This window comes from Lissotriton vulgaris, chromosome 11 (genome assembly GCF_964263255.1).
Source record: "Lissotriton vulgaris chromosome 11, aLisVul1.2, whole genome shotgun sequence".
NCBI lineage: Eukaryota > Metazoa > Chordata > Amphibia > Caudata > Salamandridae > Lissotriton > Lissotriton vulgaris.
The window spans coordinates 131779369-131799602 of NC_141699.1; the positions used below are offsets into that span (position 1 = coordinate 131779369).

Here is a 20234-nt window from a genome sequence, read left to right on the forward strand (position 1 = left end):
TCAGTTCCCTCTTTTTCGTGTTGACCTCAGTTCCTTCTTTTCCACACCATGAACGTGAATCTGGACGAGCTCCCTGCAGTCACATTTTGACTGGATTTATTTGACATTTTGTCAACATCTATTAGGCCTTCTTCAATTAAAAAAAAAACATTTTGTCAACATATAGTGTGCCTTCTTTTTACCTTTATGCGAGGATATCCACGAAGAATTACACCGGGTTCAAGAATTGTGGAGGCTTTCATCTGTAGATGTTGGTGGCGGACTCCCACTTGGTGTGTCTGTCATACCTGGAGAGGAACTACAACTCTACATCGTATGTAGAGTCCTGGACCATCAACCCCTATCCCATCCTCGAGCGGGTCATGAAGATCTTGGCTGCTCGCCATGAGACTCTGCACCGCTCCATGTTCCATTTCCATGCGAGGTCTCGGGATGGCTCCCGAAATCGTTTATATAGGTCCTGGTCACACTCCTGGACTTCTTCAGGTAAATTTGATAAGAAGTCAAAGCATTCTTGGACTTCTCCATGTCGCTCCCATTCTTGGGACGCTGCAAGAGAATGATGCCACAAATCCAGGCCCTACTCTCAGGCTCTTCCTGTGTAGCCAGTGTCAGAAACTGGGTCTGCTCCACGCTTCCCAGAGTTTTACGGAGTGACCCCCATCCAACTCTGTAAGTCCCTCTGGAGTGGTCTCACGCCTTCGGAGAGCGGTGGAGACCAGGGGACTTTGGTCTCCAGCAAGTCTCAGCTATACATCAAAAACATCAACCCGTTGGAAGTGCTCTGACTGGCATTGAAAGTCTTTCTTACTTCCATCAATGGATGGCTAGCTGAGGTATTCATGGACAACACCACTGCCTTATGGTAATGCAACAAGCAGGGCAGGGTGGGGTCGTGGAGACCTTGTCAAGAGGCCTTGCGTCTCTGGACATGGATGGTATGTCAAGTAATTTTTCTGGTGGGTCAACATCTGGCGACCTCTCTGAACACCAGAGCAGATTAACTCAGCCGTTGCTGCCTTATGGATCACAAATAGTGTCTCTATACAGAAGTGTTGCATGGTCTGTTCCGAGAAAAGGGAGAGCCTTGGTTAGATCTACTTGTCACTGATGAAAAAGCACAATTTCCACACTTCTGTTCGATGAAATTTCGAAGTGGCCCTTGCTCGGAGATGTATTTAGTCTCTGGTGGAGCTCAGGACTTTTAAATGCTTTTCTTCTGATACCACTCCTGTTTATAGTTCTCAAGAAGGTCAAGAACTATCAGGCCCAAGTCATTTTAGTGGCTCTAGATTGGACAAGAGAGTATGGTATCTCGAAAGTCCTGAGCATGTGCATCTTTTCTCCGATCAGGCTGCCTCTTCAGGACGATTTCCTGTCAAGGCAGCAAGGCATGGTTCTACACCCCATCCTGCACACTTTACACCTACAAGCATGGATATTAAGCGACAACATTTGAGAGTGTTTGATCTCCCATCCAAAGTGTGTGATATCATTTTGCCAGACAGACTCCCCTTCACTATAATGATTTATACCTGCCAAGATTGTGGCTTGATGTGCAACCAAATCTGCTGATCCTCTGTCTGCACCCTTTTCTGAAGTTACCCAGCAAGGTTTTGCTTTGGTCGTGGTTGAGAGATATCTTTCTGCCATTTTAGCCTTTCTGTGGTTGCCTGACCAACCTTCCTTGTTTAAGTCACTGTTGTGACTCGATTCCTTAAAGGTTTGGAGCTTATCTTTCTCATGTGCACTCCATTTGAGCCAATGCAAAGCTGCCCCCTAAGACTCCTAACAATAAACACTGTCTTCCATGTTGCATTAACATCTAACAGTACGTTTAGCAAATTACAAGCACTTTCTGTTGACCCTCTGTACACTTCCTTCTTTCCAGACAAGTTATGTCTTAGAACCCAGAAATCCTTTTTGACAATGGTGGTCCCACCTTTCCATGTCAGACAGAATATCACCCTGCATTCCCCCTCCTCCATCCTACCAAGAAGAGATTCCACCACCTGCATATGAAAAGAGCATTTTCGTTCTACATTGATCGTATCAAAATATTCCAGGTGGACAATCCACTCTTTGCGGATTTGCGGGGGCAAAGAGGCATTTCAGAAAAGGACCATCTCTATATCAGTCATCCTTTTATCACGATCTGCTACTCGATGGGCAAGAAATAACCACTAGAGGGCTCAAGAGCTCATTCCAGAGCAGAAGCTGTAACCACCATAGTATTGGCTAGAGGAGTTCCAGTTCTAAACATCTGCGAAGAGGCTACGTGGGTGTCACTGCACACGTTCGCTAAATACTAATGCCTTGACAGTCCGCTGTGGCGAGATGGGCATTTTGCCCATTCAGTCCTCCTTCACTTTTTAGTTTAAACAGTCCTTGGACCCGCCTCTGGGGAGAGATTGCTTTTATATCTATTGTAAGTTATGGAATCTGCATTGAGAAGTCTCTATCAGATGAACAAGTTACTTACCTTTGGTAACACCTTATCTGTAGAAGTTCTATCTAGCTGCAGATTCGATTCCTTACTGACCCTCCCATCTGAGATCCTTTGGGACCTAACTTTTGGCACACTAGTCATTACTCCTCAGCTTGGCTCTGTGCTTCTGGTGAGGAAAACAGTGAATAACTGAGGTTAGCACTCTGAGGTGGCGCCGATATAGGCACTGCACCGGTCACTTCATGTGCGAACGACGCACAAGGGGATTGCAAAAAAATTCCAGACCCAGTCTAACACCTGTGGCATATTCTAAAATAAGGAATCTGCAAATACATAGTCTCTTCCAGATAAGGAGTTACCAAAGGTAATTAACTTATTCAACAGTGGTTCCAGAACACTCTTATGTTTATAATGTCCCTGATCACAATCTGTTGTATAGTTTATTATCCAGTATCCTAAAGTGATCATAGCAAATAAGAAAGAATATCTTGTGAATTTTAAATTCCAAATTCCTGAAATTATCTTAACAAATCTTCAATTCTGGCAACATATAAAGTCATAGCCGATGTGTTTCACAGGTATAATTCCATCTTTTCAAGGCTCGTCTGTAAGAACAACTTTGTATACAATGTAATCCACTCAGTGGTAAAATCTAAAGATATTCCAAATGTTCATTTGTGGGTAATGGAGTGAGTCTTATTTATTTATTTTTTATAAATCTTTCCATTGAAACAAATGAAAACAAAAAAATCACTGCACATTTAGTACCTTGTTACATGCTGTGGAGCTAGCACCATACCATAGTATCCAAGTTAACAGGACCATGTAATTGGTAAGACATTAGCGATCATTTCTCCAAGGCTCCCATCTATCTGGCAGTTATCGACTGATTTCTTTGTCTTGATGGGGTTATTTGTGCACATATTATACCTCGATACTCGTTCCATTTCCCCCAGATTTTCGACCATTTGTGTGGGCAGGCCCTGCTCTCATATATGTTTTTTCAGCTACAATGTACCAATCCATGTCGCTTTTCCACTCGTTCATCCTAGGAGCCGTTGGGGAAGTCCATAATCTAGCTATATTTCATTTAGTTACAATAAATCGCAGTGTCACCCAGAGACTATCTTTACTTGTAAGATTGGTTTCATTCCAAATATTCAAGAGACACCACCGTGCCGATCTCTGCGTCTGTATAGAGTGAACCTGTCGCATGCAGGAAATGACCTCTTCCCAGTATATCTGAACAACTGGACAATCCCTTCTTATGTGGAGGAAGGTGCCCTCCCACCCGCATCCCATGGTACAACCTGGAGAATCAAGTCTACCCATTTTTGTCAGCATTGTAAGGGCAATATATGATCAGCAGATAACTTTTAATTGTACCAGTTTAAACCGTGAGCGGATAGCAACCTCTCCAACCAGTCCTCATCCTCTATCTGACCTAGGTCCTGCTCCCAGCGGGCACGTAGGGTGAGAAAGGTATCTTGAGAGTTATTCATGAGTTTACGATAAATCAAAGATATCGCCTTCTTCTCAAAACAATTGTCTAATAACCAATCTTCTAACAGCGAGGAATCTGGAAGCACCTCTCCCTTTGACAACACTGCCCTCAGCACATGTCTGACTTGTAGGTATCAGAAGGTTTCTGAGTGGGCTAGCTGATATTCTTGTTGTAATGTTGTGAATGGTTTTACATCCCCCTTAACCCAAAGGTCTCCCAACCTTGACAGGGCTATCAAATCCCACCTCTTAAAAACGCTTTGCTTTGCCAAGAGTCACACGTGCCCAGAATCCCATAATGGTGTCAACTGTGTGAGTCTATCCCTTCACCCAAGGTTGTGAGCCCCTCTTTCCAAAACTATAGTGTAGTGAGGTTGGCTCAAGAAAGGAGTCCACTCTGTCTCCCCCATAAATAGCTCCTAAGTACCCTCGTGGTTGCATATTATATTGGTCCATTTTATATGCCGGGTCATCCTGAGGATAATGCTCCCAATGACTGACCACTGTCATCTGAGCCTCCCAGTAGTACATTCGCAAAGCAGGGAGTGCTACTCCTCCATCATGCCACCCTCTCGGTCAGCTTCTGCAAGGAGATCCTTAGGGAGCCGCCGTCCCACAGCAGTAATCGCACAGTTGTTTTAATTGCCTGAAAGTATGCTTGAGAGATCGGGTAGGATGGAGTTATGCATTACATAAAGGAATAATTTTCAAGAGTGAAGCTCTACCCAGGAGCGATAGTGGGAGAGATCTCCAGTGCTGTACATCACTATGTAGTCTACGGAGAGGAGGTTCTAAATTACGATTGTAATTTTTTTAAATCTCTGGTAGCACATATGCCCAAGTATTTGAACCGTTCTGTCACTACTGGTATTTCACAACCCCCCGGCAGAACCGGCAGAGCTCCCGAGAACACATACAGCACTGGCTTCTCCCAATGTATTGTTTACTCAGAGTATTTCTGATAGAGCGCAAATATATGCAGGATCCTAGGGAGAGTGGCAATTGAAGTCGCAATATATGACATAATATCGTCCGCAAATAGCGAAATCTTGTCTTCCCAATCTGGTGTCCATTTTAGTCCTCTAAAGGGTCATAGGGTCTCCTCTTAGCCATACCGCCATGGGTTCCAACTCTACTGCGTATATAAGCTTCAATAGCGGGCCACCCTACCTCGTTCCCCGGTATAGTCTAAAAGTCTTTGATGTGTTTTATTAACAGTCACTTGGGCCAGTGGGCAGGAGTAGACCAGTCTTACCTAGGATAGAAATTGTGGCAGAAGCCCCCGAAGCCCTGTTTTTCTAGCACTGTATACATGAAAGGCTACTTGATGGTGTTGAAGGAAATCCGCACATCTAACGAGAGCACTGCCGCGTCCTTTTCTATTTTAGCCCCTCTTTCCAAGACTCCATGCAGCCGTATTCCCCCTCGGCATGAGCCAGACTGGTCCGGGTGAATCAGGGGCTGTAAAAATTTGGTTAGATGGGCTGCCAACATTTTAGCCAATATTTTCACTACTGCATTTAAGAGTGAAATTGATCTGTACAAGGAGCAATCCTCCTAGGGCCTGCCCACTTAATGGATTACCACTATGTTGGCTTTTCGTTGGTCCCTTAGCAAAATGCCGATATCACAACTCTCCTGAAACATCTGGAGTAGCATTTGGGCCACCTTCAACTCTGTTTATATAGCTCGATCTGAATAACATTTGGGCCCCTGACCTCAGTGCCCTGATTGCCTGTATTATTTATTTTTCCATCATTTCTTTGTCTAGGGAATCCCTGTCCTCATCTGCCAGCCCTTTCATCTGGAGAGTGACATTTAGCTCATGAGCCTCATCTATGGTGACTTTGTTCGATGCTTTATAAACCTGGCTAATATATGACGTGCACTGCTCTGCGATAGCTTGTCCCTGTCTCGCCATCGTACTGTTGCTTCGCTTAATCTAGTAGATCCATCTCGCTGCTCCCTCCCTTCTGTCTAACCACGCCAGCAGCTACCCTGCCCTATCTCCAATCTCGTAGAGGTTGTGTTGCACCTCCCGGTGTTTGGCCTTAGCTGCTTCTTTGGCTGTCTCTTGGATATCTTTTTGCTTGAGCCTAAGATAGTGTTGTGTAGATTCATCATCCCCAATGGTCAATTTTGTTTCTAAATCACTCTCTATTTTGGCCCTCTTTTTCGTTTGTGGCCTGCCACTAGGGAAATCCCTTGCCCTCTAATCACCATTTTATAGGCTTCCCATAATATATTGGCGGTGTCAACTGTACCCTCATTTTCTACTAGGTAGTGATCAGTGACTTCCTGGAGTTTGGTACGAATTTGAGGTATTTTGAGATACCTTGGGTTTAATCCCCAGGTGTTGGAGTGGTTGGTGGAGCCAAGGTCATAGCGTACGCACAGTAGGGAGTGGTCAGAGATTCCCCGTGCCAGATGTTGCGCCTCATGAAAACACAGGCGTAATGAGCAAGTGTGAAAATAGAGTCTATGCAGGAAAGGGTGCAATGGGCTCCTGAGTGATATGTGTGTTGTCGTGAGACAGGGTTGAGTGACCTCCAAAGCCGATAAAATGTCTCCTAAGTTAGTACCCAACTGATCTTGTGGTCGTGCAGGCAAGCGGTCTATTTCAGATGAAAGTACTGCGTTGCAATCCCCTCCCATAATCAGACTACCCTCCGGCAATTCAAGGAGTAAGGCCCCAAGTTCCGGAAATAATTGTGCCTGCAGCCGAGGCGGAGCGTAGAGTGAGATTATGTTAAATAGCTGTCCTTCCCAACTGCCTGTGATGGCCACATAACGACGTCTATCATTGTGTACAGCCTTAATTATTGTAAAGGGGAAGGAAGAACAGAGCAGGATATCGACCCCCTGAAGCCTCTATTGTATCCAGCATATGCTATCTGTTTGTATCCACACCTATTTAACACTCCATACTGTGTTCCTTGTATGTGAGTCTCCTGTAACAGCACCACCTCTGGGAGTATCTCTTCAGGTACTACAAAACCACCCCTCTTTTTATCTTATCCCTCAGGCCATTAACGTTCCAGGAGAGAATTTTAAATCCTTTGGTTGTCGCCATATTGCTTATATAACTTCTCGTCTGGGAAACGATTCAACCACCCATTCATGTAAGCCGAGCCTGCGGAAGAGGGGAGAACGACCTCTCCCAGCTACACATGTATCATTTCCCAGTGCATAGCCTTCCGCTTTTCGTCTAAAGAACAACAATCTTAAACAAACCTGACAAAAACCCAACTTGTTCCCTCCTCTCTGCATGACGGACTAAGAACTGCCTGCCCCCCAAACTATGCTGAGTGCCTTAGTACCCAGTTACAAACATTAACCTATGTAAGGGGGAACCCCAATCCAACCCTTGCTGGTTTTGCTGCTACCTTCTATTTAGCTTTGATAGGTCGTTGTAGTGCAAAGTCTACCTGTGGACTGTGGGTTGCTGCGGGCCGGAATAACAGGCGTGGAGGCCGTATATATTGGGCTATGGTAGCTCTTTTATTGTTCTTTTCGACAACAGAAAGGGGTTATGTACATAAAGGACTCCGGGGTGTAGCTTTGGTCGTCTCCCAGCGGTACGTGGTCCAGGGGATCTTCCAGAGGTCTTCACGTCTTCCGGGCGTTGGGATGACCTCGGAGGGAAAATAGAGAAGCAGGGGTTAGTCCTTAGGTAAAGACTTCTCTGGTACCGTTACCAACACCGGGGTGTGTGGGGGAAAAGAGAGAACCGTGAGGAAGGGGCGGATAGGGGTGGAGAAGGGGGGGGAAAAGAGGTGGGAGAGGGTAGAAGGTAGGTGCGCTGGTGTAGGGGGGGGTGTAGGGAATATTATACAAGATTGACTAGTGAAGTGCCTCTAATTTAGTTTATATACAGTGCAGAGGTGCTCTAACAGTGAGATCTAACTCTATACAAATATCTACAGGTATCTACAGAGGGGGTACACGGAGACGGTAACAAGGTACTCACGTGCCCCGCCGTAACTCTTCCGCGAGTTACGGCCGCTCTCCAGCCACCTCCTGAGGACTCCACCACTCCTCGGTCCAGACGTCCTCCAACTCTCCGTCTTCGATCCTCGTACTCCTCTCTCTCTCTCTCGATGGTTCTCTGTGCGCTGTCTCCTGCCACGAGTCGGCTATCGGGAACGTTCTCCTCTCTTCTTCGGCGTCTTTTATAGTTCCGGGCCCTGTGATGGAGGTGGGACTTCCGGTTTCCCGGTAGGCGGCTTCCGGTTTGGGACTTCCGGGGTCAAGGCGCTCGGGAGGTTCCGTTTCCGGGATGAGTCGGGGTTGGTTCCAATGGTTGTGTACCTGCAGGGGAAACAAAGAAGAAGGACTCCTGGTTGTCAGAGACGCAGGAGGATTAGAACTCGAGGAACCCTCACTCGAGGGTCTCTCCGTTGATGTATGTCTCGTTCCCCTTCCACATCCCCTTTCCCTAGCTATCCTTCTTGTGGGGGTGGAAGGTGGGGGATATCTGGACAGGTAGTCTGCATTTCCCTGCTCGGCCCCTTTTCTGTGTTTTGTCTGGAACCTGTAGGGCTGTAAGGACAAGAACCAGCGTAGGACCCTGTCATTGTGTCCCCTATTGCGTGCCATCCATTCTAGGGGTGCGTGGTCCGTATACAGAATGAACTCTCGCCCTTCTAGGTAATAACGCAAGCTCTCAATGGCCCATTTAATGGCTAGAGCTTCTTTCTCGACTACCGCGTAGTTCATCTCACGGGGAAAGAGTTTCCTACTGAGGTAGAGGATAGGCCTCTCTATGCCTGCCTGGTCTTTTTGGGATAGGACCGCTCCCAGTCCCTGTTCCGAAGCATCAGTCTGGAGAATGAAGGGTTGTGTGTAGTCCGGACTGATGAGAACTGGTTCGGACAACAGTGCATTTTTCAGGTTCTGAAAAGCCGTCAACATTTGAGGTGAGGGTTGTCGTAGTAGGGTTTCTGTTCCAGGGGTTTTCTTCAGGAGATCGGTTAGGGGTACTGCAGTCTGAGAAAAGTTTGGGATGAACCTCCGATAGTATCCTAACAGCCCAAGGAAGGCCCGGAGGTCCTTTTTGGTTTGGGGAAAAGGGATGGACTGAATGGCTTTTATTTTGTTATCTTGAGGTCGTATAACCCCCTTCCCGAGGAGGTAACCCAGATACTTCACGGTTTGGGCCGCCAGAGTAGTTTTGGCCGCCAGAGTAGTTTTGGCAGGGTTAATGGTGAACCCATATTCACCCAGGGAAGTGATTACTCTTTCGAGATGGGACAGGTGTTCAGGCCAGTCGTTGCTATAAATGACTATATCGTCAAGATAAGCTCCTGCGTATTGGGCATGTGGTTGCAGGACAATGTTCATAGCCCGTTGGAAGGTTGCTGGGGCCCCGTGAAGCCCGAAGGGCATAACTCGAAACTGAAATAGTCCGTCCGGCGTAGAGAACGCCGTTTTCTTTTTATCTTCGGTCTTCATGGGGATCTGCCAGTATCCTTTACAAAGATCCAGCGTACTGATATAGCGAGCCCGTCCAATGCTTTCTATCATTTCGTCTACTCGGGGTAGTGGATACGTGTCGAAACTTGATACTTTATTGACTTCCCGGAAGTCAATACAAAATCTTGTGGAGCCATCGGGTTTCGGAACAAGCACAATGGGTGAGTTCCAACAACTAACGGAGGGCTCAATAATACCCATTTTCATCATTTCTTGTACTTCCTCTTGGATGATTTTGCGGCGGGCCTCTGGGATGCGGTAGGGACGTTGTCTCACGATTTTTCCAGGTTCTGTTTGGATCGCATGCTCGATGACTGTGGTGTGTCCCGGAGACGTGGAAAACACCTTTTGTATGGGTGATAGGATTTTCCTGAGGTCTTGTCTCTTGTTGGGCGGAAGTTCCGGGTCAACACATTTTACGAAGAGCGGATCCCCTGGGTTGAGGCTGCTGGAGAGCACGGGTTGAGGCCCCTCCCATTTCTTAAGCAAATTTATGTGGTAGATTTGCCTCTGTTTACGAACAGGGTCTAGTTCAATCTCATATGTAACAGGGGTTACCTGTTTTGTCACCGGATAAGGGCCCTGCCATTGTCCAAGCAGTTTGTGGTCGGATGAGGGTATGAGAAGTAACACTAGGTCTCCAGGAACAAAGGTTCTGGGTTTGGCTCCCCGGTCATATTGCCGTTTTTGTGTGGCTTGGGCGGTCAATAGGTTCTGCCTCACGATTTCCCTAATTTGGCCCAGATGAGTTTTAAGGTTGGCGACATATTCCGGCAGGGGTCGGGTACGGTCAGGCTCGGCTTCCCAGGCTTCCCGAGCCATGTCTAGGAGGGTTCTCGGGGGTCTTCCGTAGAGGAGTTCATAGGGGGAGTAGCCTGTGCTGCTCTGGACCTTGCAGCGGATAGCGAAAAGGGCAAAAGGAAGCATTTCCTCCCAGCGACGGCTTTCTAGTCCGAGCAACTTCTTGAGAGTGGTCTTTAGAGTCGCGTTGTACCGCTCTACCAGTCCGTCGGTCTGGGGGTGATAGGCAGAAGTTCTTATTTGTTTTATGCCCAGTTGTGAACACACCTGACGCATGAGAGACGAAACAAATGGGGTACCTTGGTCTGTTAATATCTCACGGGGAAAACCCACTCGGGTGAAGATGGTTACCAGGGCTCTTTCAATGTTCTGAGTGGTGGGATGTTTTAACGGGATGGCTTCAGGGAACCGAGTGGCATAGTCCACGAGAACGAGAGCGTACCGACATCCACTTTTCGAGGGCAACATGGGGCCTATCAGGTCCATCCCCACCCGGGTGAAAGGGACATCAATAAGGGGGAGTGGCTGAAGGGGGACTCTTGGAGGCCGGTATCGACTGTTCTTTTGACATACCGGACACTCTTTGCAGTATTGACTCACTTGTTTATGTATGCCCGGCCAATAGAATTTCTCCAGTATCGTTTGTCCGGTTTTGTCGTCCCCGAAATGGCCTCCTAACAAATGGCTATGTGCTAAGAATAATACCTTCTCACGAAAGGGACCTGGAACGAGCAGCTGGGATTCTTGTTGGGGTCCACCTTTCCTATACAATAGACCATTTCGTTTAAAGAAATAGGGACATACGTGCAAGGGATCCTCATTATCAAGGGCTCGTCCCCAGGCGTCCTGTAGTACTGGGTCTTCTTGTTGTGCTGCACGGAACTCTCGGTCATTTTCCCAGGGATGCGGTTCCACCTGCACAGGATATGCAGCGGCATAGGTCCTTTTCTCTTTCTTCTTTTGCCCTTTTGTCTTCGGAGCCTTGGTTGCGGGCTCTACAGGAGGTGGATTACGGGAAAAAGGAGCCTCGGACCACCATCTCTCCAAGGAGTTGGTGGCGTCGTGTAACAGTCGGGGAAGTCCGTGGTAATCACTGCCCAAGATTACCTGTTCCGGCAGGTTGGGTACTAGTCCCACATTAAGGGGACTACGCTCTCCCGAGTACTGTTGTACCTGTACCCGGGTGGTGGGATATCTCCGGGTATCACCGTGTACACACTGGATGTCTACGGTGCCAGTCATCGGCCCCAGAGGGTTGGGCATTTCTTGCGGTCGTATCACGCTTTGCCGACAACCTGAGTCAGCTAAGGCCATCATTGGATGTCCGTCGATCCTTACCGGACATCGGAAGGGAGGTGGACTAGCCTCCTGGGTGAGACATACATAGTTCCTAGTAAGGCCGACCTCCATTGGTTCTTCCTTTTGAGGGCAGAACCTTGCAATATGTCCATAACCCCCACAATGGTAGCATTGAGGGCCGGGAGGAGTTGGTCTTGGGGTCACCGGGAAGGGAACAAAAGGAATAGGCTCCGGTTTTCGAGGTACTAACGGCCTCGGGGGTCGAGGATGGCTTCCATGGACCGTTCGTGAAGGATGTTCGTCCTTTTTCTGAAAGTCCTGTGCCCGGCTAAAGGCACTGGCGATTTCGACTGCGGTGTCTAAAGTGAGTCTCGAGTGCTGACGGACCCACTTCTGCGTAGCTGGGTGCAGGGAGGCCAAAAACTGTTCCAAGTAAATTTTTGCAAGGATTTCGTCTTTGGTGGATGTGGCGGGCTTCAGCCAGCGGTTGGTGAGGTCTTGGATGCGGAAAGACAAGGCTCTGGGGGTTTCCTGCGGTCCTTCCCGTACTTGTCGCAGCCTTGTCCTGTAGGTCTCGTCGTCGATCCCAAGTCGCTCAAGGATGCACGTTTTTATGTCCTGGTACGGGGTCTGCCCTTGAATATTGGCCTGTTGGTATGCCGTTTGGAGTTCGCCCGTCAGCAGTGGCCCAAGGTAGTGGCTCCATCGGTCAACGGGCCAAGCAGCAGTCTCAGCCAAGCGCTCAAAGTTTGTAAAAAAGAAGTCCGGATCCTCTCCGGGAACGTACTTTTGTAATACCACCGAGGGCAGGGTAGTTGCTGGTCTCGATTGTCCCATGACGTCCACAAGCTTCCCGAGGGCTCGATCTTGAGAGGTGCCCTGGTCTTTCAGGACATCGTGCAGCTGGCCACGGTCATCCTCAGCGGTTTTAAGAAACCGCTCCATCATCTTCCCTAGGAGTTCCTGGCTTTCAGCGAGTTGCTTCACGGCGGCCTCCATGCTTCCGGATCCCACTTCTGACACCAGGTGTGGACTGTGGGTTGCTGCGGGCCGGAATAACAGGCGTGGAGGCCGTATATATTGGGCTATGGTAGCTCTTTTATTGTTCTTTTCGACAACAGAAAGGGGTTATGTACATAAAGGACTCCGGGGTGTAGCTTTGGTCGTCTCCCAGCGGTACGTGGTCCAGGGGATCTTCCAGAGGTCTTCACGTCTTCCGGGCGTTGGGATGACCTCGGAGGGAAAATAGAGAAGCAGGGGTTAGTCCTTAGGTAAAGACTTCTCTGGTACCGTTACCAACACCGGGGTGTGTGGGGGAAAAGAGAGAACCGTGAGGAAGGGGCGGATAGGGGTGGAGAAGGGGGGGGAAAAGAGGTGGGAGAGGGTAGAAGGTAGGTGCGCTGGTGTAGGGGGGGGTGTAGGGAATATTATACAAGATTGACTAGTGAAGTGCCTCTAATTTAGTTTATATACAGTGCAGAGGTGCTCTAACAGTGAGATCTAACTCTATACAAATATCTACAGGTATCTACAGAGGGGGTACACGGAGACGGTAACAAGGTACTCACGTGCCCCGCCGTAACTCTTCCGCGAGTTACGGCCGCTCTCCAGCCACCTCCTGAGGACTCCACCACTCCTCGGTCCAGACGTCCTCCAACTCTCCGTCTTCGATCCTCGTACTCCTCTCTCTCTCTCTCGATGGTTCTCTGTGCGCTGTCTCCTGCCACGAGTCGGCTATCGGGAACGTTCTCCTCTCTTCTTCGGCGTCTTTTATAGTTCCGGGCCCTGTGATGGAGGTGGGACTTCCGGTTTCCCGGTAGGCGGCTTCCGGTTTGGGACTTCCGGGGTCAAGGCGCTCGGGAGGTTCCGTTTCCGGGATGAGTCGGGGTTGGTTCCAATGGTTGTGTACCTGCAGGGGAAACAAAGAAGAAGGACTCCTGGTTGTCAGAGACGCAGGAGGATTAGAACTCGAGGAACCCTCACTCGAGGGTCTCTCCGTTGATGTATGTCTCGTTCCCCTTCCACACTACCATAGATAAACAGGTCTTCTTAGCGAATCACCATGGTTGAGAGATTTCAGCCGAGGTATCGTAGTCCTCCCAGCATGTGCGTGAGAGAGTTGCCGGAGATCTCTTCAAGTCCATGCATCCCCTGGTAATTGTTAATGTGAGTGTTCAGCGGGATCTGTCAGATCATGATTGTTGCGAGTGCCCAGGGGTTCTTGGTCACTTCCTCGCTTATTTTTTTCTCCCTTTGATTCGTCTGGATCTAGGCGTTCACCACCCGTCCAACCAGTTCCACACTCCCTCTTGTGTATAAAAGAACCAGGTTTTCCCCTCTGAGATCACTCTGAGCTTGTCTAAGAACAATATTGCATATTGCAGTTCTTTTTACCTAAGAGATTTTTTGACTTCCTGGAATGAACGCCTCTGCTTCTGAACTCGCATTGTAAAAACCGGGAAGAAGGAGATCATATTATTATCCCAGCTTATTAGAGGTGATCCACGTGACGGCTGCAGTATTACATCTCGATCTTATAGTCAAAAATGCGAGCAATTATTGATCCACCCTGATCAATCCTGCATTATGCCAAATAGAAACACGGCTCTTAATTTGCGGCGAGTCCACGCGGTGATGGCGCAGATCCCAAATCTCCCAGAACCCGCGGTTATTTTATCCCTGGATGCCCGAATAGCGTTTGATATGGTTGAATGGCCTTATTTATTCGCGGTCCTCCGGCATCTTGGCTTTGGGCCCAGGTTCTGTGCCTGGGTACAACTGCTCTATACTAAACCACTGGCACAGGTAGTAGCTAAGGCCATATCTCTAGGAACTTCCCGCTCAGTCGCGGCACGCGCCAAGGGTGCCCCTTGTCACCCTTGCTTTTCGCTCTGGCTCTGGAACCACTGGCAGCATGGATTCGGTGGGACCCTAGTGTAAAAGGGCTTGGTTGGACCGAGACGTGGGAGGACCGCATATCGTTATATGCGGACGATATCCTTTTATATTTGACCCGGCCCAGGCGTTCAATTATAATTCTCCTGAACATTCTCGGGGTATACTATTAACTGGTCCGAGTCTGTCCTATTGGTTCTTAAAGGTCCCCACCACAACTTCCGGCAGGTTGCCAACTAATAATTACTGAAGAGTCCTTTAAATATTTGGGAATCTGGGTGACGCCTACTAGGGAGGCCTTCTTCCGACATAATTTGGTACCCCCTCTTGAGCGTTTTGGCACTGATGTACAACACTGGCATACCTTTCCTTTGACCCTCCTGGGGAAGGCGGCGCTATATAAAATGAAGGCATTGCCTCGGCTGCTCTATATCCTCGAGAACACCCCATTCTTTGTCTCCCCAACATACTTCAGATCCATAGACACACTAGTCTCAGGTCTCCTATGGGGGAATAAACAGTCTCGCATCTCCCGACAGAAGTTGGTCCGGGGTTGGGATGACGGCAGAGTTGCTCTCCCCGATATCCAACTATACTACTGGGCGGCCCAGTTGAAGATCATTAATCAATGGTTGCACGCGCCCCAGACGGAGCCAGCATTTAAAGCTGATAGGTACGACCTAGGTAGCAGTGGAGTATTAGCTGCACTATATGACAGGAGGGGCGCCTCGGCCTTACTTGGCCCTACATCACACACAGTTAAAATATGGTACGAGGCCCAGGCCTGCCTTAAATGTAAAAATGTCCTTACACAGATGACTCCACTTTGGTCATCGCGCCAACTGGGCTGTTTGTGCAAGAGTAGGGGCTTCGAGGCATGGGATCTGATCGGTATTTCCACAGTGGGAGACCTCTGGAATCAAGGTGCCATATTAACATTTGAACAGCTTATAGAACAATAGGAACTGGCCCCCACTGAACGGTTTCGATATCTACAAATTCGTCATGCCTTAGGATCACTTATCCAGCCTGGGGAAGACGTTCCAGCATCTTCCCCGCTAGAGGATAGACTTCTTTCGGAGCACATGCCCCGAAAAGCGACCTCCTTCGTTTATCGTAAGCTTATTAACAACCTACTGGACCCAACTCTGAAATTAAAGGACAAATGGACTGTGGAGGTGGGGGAGCTTGACGAGTCAGATTGCCAGACTGCGCTTTCATCCCCTAGGGAAGTTGCTATTCCTTCCAGATTTCGACTGGTACAATTGAAAATATTACACCGGGTGTATTACACTAGAGCCACCCTACACGCGATAGGAAAGCTGAACAAAAATACTGTCTGCGAGGGTGCGGGGAGGAAGGGACGTTCTTTCACACCATCTGGGATTGCCCTTGTATTGCAGATTATTGGACTAAAGTAATGAGGACTATGTCGCAGGTGGTTAAGGAATCAATGCTACCGGACCCTAAGTGCTGTCTCCTAAATATATGGGAACCCAATGATCTCACTCATTCTACCCAGGATTGGATGACGTTAAGAATAATGTACGCCAAAAGAAACATGGCTAAATACTGGGGGGCCCTGGAGGTACCGACACTCAGGGATTGGTGTTCTGATCTTGACTTTGCAATGTTGGCTGAGAGAACAGTGTATGTGAATTGAAAATGTCCATGGAAGTGGGTGCGGCTTTGGGGAGCGTGGAATGAGTACAGGGGATATCTATGTGACCCTCCAGCGTTGGACAGTGAGAGTGACTCTGAGTGACAGGGGGAAGGGGGAGGAATATGAGTAGGCGCAAACTGTGTCCAAATGCCATAAAAAATAAGGCTTCCTTTAAGTATGTTTTTTGTCTAGAGTATGTGATTATCGATCTCTATGTATGCACACCTTGATCCTTTTTGTGCCCTATGGTTGCTTTGATTTATAATAAAAAATGTTTAAAAAAAAATGCGAGCAATGATGGCGTTGGTGGGGCCCCCTGTCTCAGCGGGGACCCTGGGACCCGGTGCGCCCTTTTAACAGAGAAGAAATTAGAGAGACCTCAGGCTTCAGATGCTTCATGATGAGATCCTCAACAAAGAGATCTACCGCCGGGCTCTCCACTTTTCCCAGCACTCCAATTATTCGCACATTATTGAGGCGCGACCTGCCTTCACCGTCTTCCACTGTGACCTCTAGCAATTTTACTGATTCTCGCAGGTCACCTACTTGGGCCTGTAGCGTTTCAGTCTTGAGAGAGATGATAGATTCTTCTGTCTCCTTGGCATGGGCTCCAACGATATGGATGTCTGCCAGCAGCAGTGTTACTTCAGTGGTTACAGAGTAAATTTTGACTTCTAGTGTGGTTTTCATGTCCCCAATCGCTGCCATAACGTCTTGTAGTGTCGGGGGCTCCCCCACCACCGGACCTCGAGCTGCCTCATTCTGGTGCTTTACCTGGGGTGTAGGAGGTTCTGGTCTAGGGTGAGCGTACTTTTCCTTTTTAGTTTGCGACGTTGACCTGGAGCCAATGGGTGAAGACATCGCGTCAGGCTTTGTAATCTGAGGAGATCACTGGAATCCATCAGACGTGCAAATCAACAAGGGGGAGAGCGTGGGCCCCTTCCACATCACCCACCTGTGGGGCCAGAAGCTTCCCCAGTGGCCTGTCGGTTGGTGCCTTTCCTGACCCAATCGCAGCCCCCCCGCAGATCAGCACTATTCCGGGCGCCAGGTATTAGCCGGCCAGCCCGATCAGTACAACAAATCTTTATTGTGGATCTTCACCTCACAAAGTTAAGGATTTTTTCGGGGCACACACAATGCCTTATATTACTCCTGTAGATCCTCGCCTTACTTCTTTTTGATCGGGGTGAAGGGGGGCAGCCGCTGCTGCTCAATCATCTTCCCACGGGTCCCCCTTGCACCACTGAGCCGTATGTGTCAAAGAAGTCTCTGGCAGTCTGGCCTGCATCGGTGCGCCCAGTTCATTTGTTCCGCTAGTTCATGGAATTGTAAATTGAGGCTCCCAAAATCCAATCCTTTGCTGGGGCTGCTCACAGTGCTGCAAAGCAATGAAATAAGGGAGGGGGAGGGGGGAAAGCTGCTCCACACATCCTTACCTCGTTCGCCCCAGCTCACCTCCTAGCCACTCTCTAACAAGCTGCCGGGTCTCAGGTCTAATGTTGCGCCACCCCATCTCTCAGTTCGCCACCACTGCTCCCCGGCCGCAGGCAGTACCATTTGGTTAAGGCAGGGCTTGATCATGCTCCAGCTCTCGGCGGGCAGTCTTGTATCCGTCGCGGGACTCACTTGTCTCCGATTTCCTCACCTGCTCCGGAACCAGCAGATGCACTCAAGCCGTGGGGCCGTGTCTCGTCCCCAGCCGAGGCCTATGCTCAATCTTCCCTGCCTCGGCGATCACTTTACCACGGTACAGAGAGCAACTCCGCTTCTCGAGGCGTTTTCTGGTCTGCTTCTCTTCTTGCTAGAGTTCCGATGCTCACCAGGAGGCTCCGTCTTCTGTCTGTGACGTGGCCCTTGGATCAACACAGCTGATGTAGGGCGCATACGAGTACATCAGCGGCTACCTCCCGGTTCACTTTGTTTGGGGGTCATCACGATCTTGGAGGTCTAAGACAGGTTTCTTCTTGTCAAACTGTAGACTTTGCTCAGGATAATGTCTTGGTTGGCTGCAGGCCACGCCCTGCGAGTCTTATTTATGTTGCCCATAATCAGGCTGTCATGTCTACCAACAACACGAAAAAAGCATCACATTTGGGGAAAGGGACAATTGATGTCTCCCTGATAGAACTTGTGAGTCTCCCTTTCGGATAGGCCGTCTTGTACAGTGGCATTAACTTTTGTGCTAACATATCAGCAAAAGCCTTAAAGAACTACATGAGCAGAATGTCTACCCCTGGTATTTTCTCCATTGTCATACCAGCAATTGCTGCTGTAATCCCATGAATCATCAGTTGCCCATCTATGTCCTCACTTGTCTCCGACCCAACTTATGTTAGATACATTTGTAATCTGTCCTCAACCTTTTGTATATTTGTCTCCATTGATTTCCATACCCCATGTTGTTTCCCTAATTACCATTTTGAATGCATTCCATTCAAGCAGGACATTTGCCGCAGTCCCCTCATTATCTTGAATATAATGACCTGGTTTGTTCTCAATTATTTACCTAAACACGAAATCCTCCTGTCTGGCTGATTTGGAGCCTCCAGGAAAGGATAATGGTTGTTTAACATCTGTAGTTAAAATGCAGTAGAAATCGGCCATGATCTGACTGTGCCATGCACTACACTCTGTATGCAAGATTGAAGACCGTTTTGCAGTAATGTTTGTGTAGGCGCTCATATGTATGAGAGTAAAGGGAATATTCTCTGGTTGCTGGCTCAGTTGTCCACCACATGTCCGTTAGCCCCAGTTTACTTTTCAATCTGACAGTGACTTTGCCACTCGTACAGGAGGCCTGGTACATGCTTGGTACACTCGTACAGGAGGAGGTTAGCAGTGGATTGGAGCTGTCCCATTCCACTTCTCCCTTGCTGTTTTAGTCACCCCAGATCACCAACTCTGCCAAATGGCCAGAGAAGGGATTGTTGTCTTTACCCTAATTTTTACTGGGGTATAGATACTCGTTAGAAGAATATCTCTGCTCTGCAACACTTCCATCATCAATTGCATACCTTCCTTTCTGGTCTAGAGATATCTTTGAGGCAGCCAAAGGTACCCCTAGTCTCACGTTTGCCAGGACCTCCCTGGCATAAAATGAATATGTTCTGTAATATACTAGACACCTCTATTGCTTTTTTAAGTTTGGTACTATCATCATTGAATGAGTTTCTTGGAACATAGCTATATGCACACATCTACGCCTCAAGCAGTTGGAGATGTTGTGTCACTTCACAGCATTATTCAATCTTCTTACATTCGGTGCTTGAATGGCATAAATACACAACGGGGTTGTAAGCTTCATGTATGCTGAGTGTTTCAGTTCATCCTCAAGTAACACTCCCCCCTCTTAGACTATCCTCTCCAGGGCATATCTAATCACTAAACCCTTTATACATGAGACCACCTTCACCTTAACCACTTCCTTCACCCACTCCTAAAACAACCCTTAAACAAATGTCAAGTTCAAAGACGGGGTGGAGGTAGATGATAACCCCCATCCAGGCCAACAGTTTTGAGTCCGGTTTCTGCCCTCCTGCACTTTAGAATGGCAACTTAAGGGTGGCATCACCTTAAAGAAGGGGGGCACAGTGTCACTGCCAACCACCGCCACATCTATAAAGACAGAGATAATATCAAACCAGATTGATTCCAATGGTCATATAAATGACTGAGTGCTTGAATAATGTTTTTAGTTATAGGAATTAGGTTCAGCCCATTGCTACAGTAAGTTGTCAGCATTTCAGGGGTGACCTTGGCTCAGGCTTGGTTTTTAGGGATTCACCCGATTCTGTGTTTTAGCTCATGGAGCCCACACGTCCCCCAATGCGCCATTCTGCAAATCTCTCAGTCATATGTTTAAGGTTGTCTCTCTTTCGCTTGAGATGGTGTGCGCCATCCATGCTCTCTAAAGCTACACCTTCTTCTGCTGCTTTTCCTGGGGACTTTGCTGCTGATGTGAAGAAACTTCTCTCTTGGAACATTCCTATTTCTCTGCCCACTCTCTAGCTTCTCTGTTATTCTCTAAAACAGTGTCATTGTTTGTCATAACCTTGAGGCATGGTCAGAACAGCAAAACATAGTTTACCCCAAGTTCTCGTAATCTCTGTTTCACATCTAAGAATGGAGACCGCTGATGCTGCACTG

The 20234-nt window shown here is 48.3% G+C and overlaps 1 protein-coding gene across 2 annotated transcripts in view; it reads left to right on the top strand.

The window, feature by feature from the left end:
• The window catches only part of CCDC92 (coiled-coil domain containing 92), a 343506-nt gene that overhangs the window by 186708 nt on the left and 136564 nt on the right, over positions 1 to 20234 (top strand). The gene's annotated exons all lie outside the window — the stretch shown is intronic.